Here is an 8519-nt window from a genome sequence, read left to right as displayed (position 1 = left end):
GCCCTCTATGAGTAGTGTTTTGGATTCGTCTCGAAATTACCTTTTAAATGAGCCCCCACTCGCCCTATGTTGCCATTTAAGATTTTCGACCCCCCTCGCGCCCCCCCGGTCCCTTTGGAGGTGGGGGGGCGCCACCCCCCGCAGAAAGTAGATTTTTTGAAAAATCGTTTCACGTGTTTCAGCGAATATCGAAACACTCAATTTTTTAAATGTTACGGCGTCTAAAATCTAAAAAATTAAAATTTCCCGCCAAAAATTATCGCAGCGCCCTCTATGAGTAGTGTTTTGGATTCGTCTCGAAATTACCTTTTAAATGAGCCCCCACTCGCCCTATGTTGCCATTTAAGATTTTCGACCCCCCTCGCGCCCCCCCGGTCCCTTTGGAGGTGGGGGGGCGCCACCTCCCGCAGAAAGTAGATTTTTTGAAAAATCGTTTCACGTGTTTCAGCGTTTTTTTTTAATGTTGGAAGTTGTCGAAATATTTGACCGTCCCGGTACATAATTGACACCCTGTATATAATACATGTTACAGATTAAACATATTTTTATATAATAGTATAATGGCTCAATTTAAAAACAACTTAAAAGAAAAAGGGCTACGAGCCAAAATTTGATCTGTAAAAATTGATAAATAAATAAAAGTTTTAATCAAATAATTATAAAATTTAATGCCGACTAACAACAAACGTTTCAATCACGATCGAATCATTATCAATGTTTACAAAATAGGTCTAAACGGTAAAAAATATAATATAAAGTCGATCTAAAATTAAACATGTAATTCGCATTTAATAATTATATACTTATTGGTATCAATAAATTAAGGAAGATCTTCATCTTGTTAGTTGAACGGAATAGTAACATATATAAAATACATATGGTACATTAGAATTCGTAGAAAGCTAAAAACTTATACTGTGTACGTATGATGGCAAATAAAAATACTTCGCAATGTCAAGACATCAAACTTGGTATATCAGAGTCCGCATCTCGTTAGAAAAATTGTACAACTAAAAAGCATCGGTGTACGAATATAAAATAGTGTCCAGAACGAAAAATAATACAGCTATAATAATATAAGATTATAAGAATGACAGAACAATACAATATTAATATAAGTGAAAGTATAAAATGTACAATGTAAAACTGTGTTACGTCCGGCGGACTCACGCGACTCTTTTCTTTCATAAAGATCTCGAATTCCTCGAAACTCTAAAATTTTATATTCTTTCCTTTTTTATTTTTCATCTTAAAAACTAAGAATCCGTTATTTCTTCATGAATGTCGCTCCGAGATAAAAATCAATATGTATGGAAAGCGTAAGACTGATAAACGCCAAGATTAACGATCAAGGCGCGAACGATTCGCGAATTCGTAATTATAAAATTTAAGAAACGGCACGCGTTCAGGGGTAGATTCTGGGTGGTCCCGTGGCGACGATGCATCCGCGACTTCTCGGCGCCTGAGACGCACGTTTCCCCCATAAATCTTAGGGTCATTAAAATTTGGAGTTTCACTTTCCCACTCTACTGATTCTTGTCAACATCCTTTCCTCCCCCAAAATCTTTACCAACCCGAGAGCAAAAGAAAATCCTACTACCAGCTAACGAAACCTATTCCACCAATCCAAATTTGAGTAATCTGGGGCGATTAGTATAAAAATCGCGATTCCGCAACTTGCGCAGATAGATAGCAGAACGGAAAGTTAGCAGAACAGATAGACAGCAAATTCTTCTCTAACCGGAGTTTCGAAATTTTACTTGTTCCGATAAGCATAGTGAGTCGGTCGCAATAATCAAAGTTAAAATAAAGTCAGTGAGTTGGTCGCGTTATCCAAGTTAAATAGAATCAGTGCAACCAATTCTATCATCGGGAATCACCCCAAATCAACAGCCTTGATCGAGGAAGTCCATTCAACCTACAACATCCGACGCTACCTTCTCTGCAGTTGGGCTCCACATCACCAGTAAGCTTTCAATTATTTACATTAAGTGGTCCCTTCACGTCTCCCCCCCTTTTTTTTTCTTTCTCTCTCTTTGGGGACCCATTAAAAACATAAATTTTCTAGTGCGTTCACGCCGTCCATTCGCCCCTCGTCGCCGCCGCCTGACGAGAACCGCCCGATCGCGCCGATTCGCCGCCCGCGCCCGGATTTCTCACCAAACCGACAGTATCGGAACCGATTCCCCTTATTCAATTCCCCATAGCTACTCTATCTCCACCCCTCGAAATTTCCTATTCCCCAATTTCGAATCCATCCCCTATTCCTTCTGCTAATTTCCCCCCGCATCCACCATCACCCCCTCAGATTGATACCACCCCCTCGATCCTACACCATGGCTATTCTCCCGCTGCTCCCTTCCCCCATCTTTTCCACGACGCCCAGGAACTCTTAGAGTACATAGCACACTCCACCCCCACCCACCAAGATTTGGTCGTCGTGAGGATCCCAGGATCCGACGGCCTTTTCTCGGTGCCAGTAGCGTCCCTCGTCCCCCTCGACCTTTTCTCCCTCAATCCTTATGATCCTAGCTTGTACTAATAACACCTCCCCCCTTTTTTTTTCTTCTTAAATCCATTTACCAAAACCCCTTTCCTTTTTATTCGCTATTCTCTCCGTAACTCCTCCCTTCCATTCTGCCACGATATATTTCACACACACACGCACACACACATACTTACACATGTACAAATCATAATTATTAAAATTGTATTATTCTTATTGTACTTATTTTCTTTCATTTTATTCAAAATGTATGATCAATATTGTATTTTATTATATTATACTATTATTAAATTAACTTCCCAGTAGTCTTTTTTTTTCACTAATATAATCTCTCCTCGTATTCTTAAGCTCTCCCGCGATTGCACTTAGCCTTCTCCCCGGTCACTCGGATTAAGTTCCATGACCGAAAGTCAAGGCATACGGCCGTACTGGCGCAGCTGGCGTTAAAGTGCGCCCCTCTCGGCACACTGACCCAGTTTGGGCCCTTTTTCAAAGTACGTCCGACTCGTGTATCCGTTTAGCGGAGCACGAGCAGAGGTTTCCGCTTCGTCCTCCGTTCGACCCCCGGCTCGTTAGGAGCCTCAGGACAAAGCGAAGCGCCTCCCGATTTGCGTCGGTCCTTCCCCACGGCTCCCTTGCGGTCCGGAGCCCGGACACGACCAAATCGGTCTAACAATTCGGTTCCTCGTTACGTTCACCCCCTCAGCTCCGCATGCGCGCGGAGGTTGGACGTAACAACTGTTCAACAATTAAATTAATTAAATATTCTTTAAAATTAAATAAGAAAAATACCTTTCATAATTGTAATTAAGAATTCAGTCCAGAAAAAAAATTAATATGAATAAAACACAATAAACAATGCGATGAAAGAAAGATCGATGTCTCTAATCTTTGACATTATTAGACAAAATAAATTTAAAATGACTTTCAAAGAAGAAAAGAGAGGTGAAAATAATGGGAAGTAAGAATAAAAAGGGGTCATAGGTAGAAGGAAAATTGGAGAGGGTATATATAGAGAGGAAAAAAAGATAATTATGAGGGAGAAAGGTATTGTATGATTTGTGAGTAGGATTCTGGCAATGATTCAGTATCATTCTGTTTCTTTAAACCTCGATTCTGTTTTTTAATGTAAATCATTTCAGATATCAATTTTTTATTATAAGAAGACTCACTGTCTAAAATCTTCACATCATTCCATCTGAAATTATGAAAAATTCTTTTGAAAAGAAATTATTAAAATTAACGCGATGATCGGATATAATAGATGGAGAACTTGTCTTTTTGTTAATATCAGAAATGTGTTCGCGCAATCTAATATCCAGTTTTCTCTTGGTTTGGTATAATGTCTGGTCATAATAACATAGCTGGTGTCACAATCATCACATGAGATCTTATATAAAACATTTTGATTCGAAAGCAATTCCAACTTATCTTTACCTCTCTCAATAAAATTTTTTAAAGTATTTGTGATGGTGAAGTTTACAATGAAACATGTTAGAAATAGGTAGAAAACTTTCTGATATAGAATGTACAAGGAATAAAATAATATAATAAGAAATAAAATATTCTTCTTTGATTTGTAAATTACGTGTAGTATGTTTATTAAATGTATGAAATTTTAATCTTTGTTCTATTGTGGAAAGAATAAAGGAGAGAAAATAATCATTTTCAAAAAAAGTATGAATTGCGTCAATCAAATTTTTTTGTTAGAATCGAGGATGTGACAGAATATTTTGTCTAAAAAACTAATAATAATGCCTCTTTTGACAGAGAAGTGACAGAGAGGGTGATTCGAAAAGAAATTGAGGAACTCGCCAGAAAAGATTGCTTTGTGATATGTATCAAAAATGATTCTCTGATTGTCAATAATAATCATTGTATCAAGGAAATGCATTCTGCCATTAACACCAACCTCTATAGTAAATTGTATTCTCTGTGTGTAGAGAATTGAAAATATACAGTGTGCTATTGATCGTATATTAGGTTTGTAGTTCTTTTTCTTTTAACTTGTTTTTAAATATATTTTTATTTAATTATTGAAATTATATGTGTATTTCTAAAAGTATTAAACCGACAATTGTAGCAGAAAATTAATAATTTGACGTAATATGCGTCGAATAGATAGAAAACCAGTATTTTTATATGTAAATGAAATCCGTTTAGAAAAAATCCGAAAAGAAATCATGTTTTTGTAATAATTTACGTTTGGTGTCGATCAGTACTTTCTGTTAAATGTTTCTTTTATAACTATTATCCAAATGTATGAAAATTCTGATAATGAACCAAATCGCAAAAGTGCGATGATTAATATAATTAAAAGATGTTAATAGAATTTTATAGTACATAAATTAAAAAACCTTTATATATTGTGCAATATACAAATAATTGTTTATTTATCTATTGAAGTGATTCGGTATTCTTCCTACAGTTGTTGGAATACATGTTGTTAAATTTTCCAATGCTCGAAAATAGTTGCACATTTTGGACCGAATTTTGCAAAAAAAGCCTTCTTTTTCCCCGCCGCCTATTATCGCTCAACGCTCGACGGCTGAGCCGCGCGCAGACGTGTATCTTAGCAGCATTATAAGAAATATACTGCGACTGTACCTTCCAGCAAATTATCAATCCTTTACTTTCCTTTCTACATAATTATAATTTTCTTTATTAAATCAAACTTTCTATTAAAATATATATATATATTAGGTGTACAAAAAAGTTCTGAGCTTTTTTTTGTAAAATTCAATCTTTATCGTATGTAATCGTACGGAAATGGCTTGCTGCGTAACGCCAAGCTGTTCTGCAAGCTCCTTTTCAGTTTGCGCAGAGTTTATATCCAGCAGTGCTTGCAATTCGTCCGTTTCAATCTTTTCAGGGCGTCCAGCACGCGATTCATCTTTAAGACTGAAATCTCCTTGGCGAAACTTTTGATACCACCTTTTGCATGTTGCATGACTTACAGCGTTCTCTCCATATGCAGCACAAATCATTTCAGTGGCTTCAGCAGCATTTTTCTTCAGATGAAACGCGAAGTGGATGGAAAATCGAATATGCTCTTTTGTAATTGCCATCGTGAACACTACTGATTTTTGAGGTTATGTGCATCAAACGCCAAACCGTATCGCATTTCAGGAGGTTAAATGTTACTGTTTTAAAACCCCAAAAGGGCGGGAAGATATATAAAATTTAAATTGTTATTTCGGTTGTATCAAATCTAAAGCTCAGAACTTTTTTGTACACCTAATATTACAATATAATTGACAATAATACAATACGATAATTATAATGAACAATAACTTTCGATATTAGGGAGTTTTTGCAATACTGTTTATCCAGATACGGTGAACGTTAAGGATATCGATCAAGTAACTTTTTCTCTGGAGCAAAAACGTGAAAAATGAAAAATTTTATGTATGTATGCCTGTACACACATACAAAAAATTTTTACTTTTCACATTTTCGTCGTAAGAAAAAAGATACATAATCGATGACTATGGTCACGTTACATTCTTCTTAACGACTATTTAAGAAAAGGATAACGTGACTTTAGCGTTCACCATTATTGAATCCACGTTATTGAAAAAACTCTATTATCTTTGCAGCTCTATTATTGATGCGTCTTTTAAGTGCATTTTCCAAGTTTATTCCATTAAAAAATAATATAAACTAATAATCAAATATATGACGCGATAAAGTAAAATTCTATATTAAAATAATAAAATTGAAAATCTCAATCGGACTCTCACTACTTAAAATAATAACAATACCAATTTAAGACTAATAAGAGTCTACACAGGACGAGGTGCGTTTTAATGTGGAATGATGACAACTCCAATAACTTCTTGATGTCTTTTTTATTCAACATGCCTTTTTTATTCACATATTGAATGAAGAAGATTACGGGGTTAAATCATCATTAAACAATTCAATATTAAAATTATTACTCTTATTAGCCTTAAATTGGTATTATTCTATTGGGTGGTCCGGAAAGTCCGTGCGGATTTTACAATGAAAAATTGTATATACGATACCTTCGTCAAAAATGAACGAAATTTAAATTTAAAAAAAGGGTTTTAAAGCTTGAAATCTCTACTTTTAAAAGCTTATCACATTTTTTAAGTTTATATGAGTTTGATAATTTTTACATACCAAAAACTACGAGCTGAAAAAGATAAAAAATTTTCTTTTCACTTTGGGGGTCTCTCACGTGCCCAAAAAAAATTTACGAAAATTTTCGACTACCCATCGTGAAAACTTAAAGCTTTCCCTACAAAATCATTTTTTAAAAATGTTCCTATAATTTTTTGTTTCTGAGTTATTCGCGAGTTAAGTAAAGAAGCATTCTGATTTCGATTGCTCATAACTCCGATAAAAATCATCATATCGCAATTTAAAAAACAGATTCTTAAAGCTGAAACTTTGCTCTAGCGAATGATATAATCGTAACGAAAATTTCGCAACAAATAAAAAAACTTTTGAAAAATCAATGAAAAAATCCGCACGGACTTTCCGGACCACCCAATATATTAAAAGATATTATATTCTGTGGCACATAAGCGTGGTCAGTAGCTCTTTGAAGGAAAACCGAATGTAATGGTAATATTATTATTATTATTATTATTAGGCGTTAGGAACTCGAAAGCTCATTGCCGCAAATACCAAACCTCGCCACTGTTCCCGTCCCTGAGCAAGATCCCTCCATTTGTGACCCTCGTACCCCATTTCGTTAAGGTATGTAATGGTAATAATAAAGTAATATTTTAAAAGTACATTACATCCTGTAAAATGTATTTACTTATTAATATGATTACTTATTAATATGATTACATATTAATATGATTACTTATTAATATGATGTTAAATTACTATTATTAAGAAAATAACATTTATGTAGGAAAATATTTTTATGATAATTTGCTGGAAGGTATGATCGCAACATGTTTCTTATACTTTGACGCTCCTGAAATGCTCGTCCGCGCGCGATTCAGCGGTTTAGTCATCGAGCATTGAACAGTTGTGAGAGAAAAGTAGGCAGCACTTCAGAAATTGACCTGAAATGTGCCATCAATTCCGAGCACATTGAAGTACACATATAATTTCTATAATTTTATAAAAATATATTTGGAGTAATATGTCTATTAATAACGTTATTTATTTTTAAAAAAATTATGAAAAAAAGGAAAAAGCAGGATCAAACGTAGAATCTTCAACATTCCGATATCGCACCTAACGCCCAAGACCAAGTTGAGTTCTTGCGGATCACATCTACGAATACAGTAAAGCGCACGGAAAGTCATGAAAGTGAGATGATTAATATTGAAAATTATAAGAATGATGTTAATATAATCTTATAGTTCACAAATTGAAAAGTCCTTATATGTAGTGCAATATAGAAATAATTTTTATTTGCCTATTGATGTGATTTGATATGCAACTCGACGTGAAGGAGCACGGCAATGTCTCGCGCTATGTATTAGCGCCGAGACACTACCGTGTCTTTAGATCCTTCCAAGTTGATTTGTTGATTTAATTGTTGATTTAAAATGTGTGGTGTGTGTAAAAATACACGTAATAATGTAATTATATAAAAATATATTTGAAGTAATATGTTTAATAACGTTATTTATTTTAAAAAAAAAATTATAAAAAAAAGGATAAAGCAGGATCGAACGTAGGATCTTCAACATTCTGATCTCGTACCTAACGCCCAAGCCATACTGAGTTCTTACAGATCACCTTTACAAACGCGATACATAAATGACACGAAAAATCGTAAACTACGAGGTGTGATCAAAAAGTAAGACTTTTTGAATTTCGCGCGCTCTGTACACTCTAATTAAAAAAATTTTTTTTTGTTGTGTTGGTACACTCGTCACGATCATATGTTCACAGTTTTGACTATATAGCATGTGTTGTTTTTATGTGAGAGGCATAAAGGTTAGACTCGTGTTTGCGTGCTCGGCGATTTTTTGCTTTTGAAAATAATGGAGCAGAGAGATTGTATTAATTTTTGTGT

The sequence above is a fragment of the Trachymyrmex septentrionalis genome, unplaced genomic scaffold (genome assembly GCF_001594115.1).
Source record: "Trachymyrmex septentrionalis isolate Tsep2-gDNA-1 unplaced genomic scaffold, Tsep1.0 scaffold91, whole genome shotgun sequence".
Lineage (NCBI taxonomy): Eukaryota > Metazoa > Arthropoda > Insecta > Hymenoptera > Formicidae > Trachymyrmex > Trachymyrmex septentrionalis.
The sequence above is the reverse complement of the archived record's forward strand: the minus strand, read 5'-3'. Positions refer to the sequence as shown.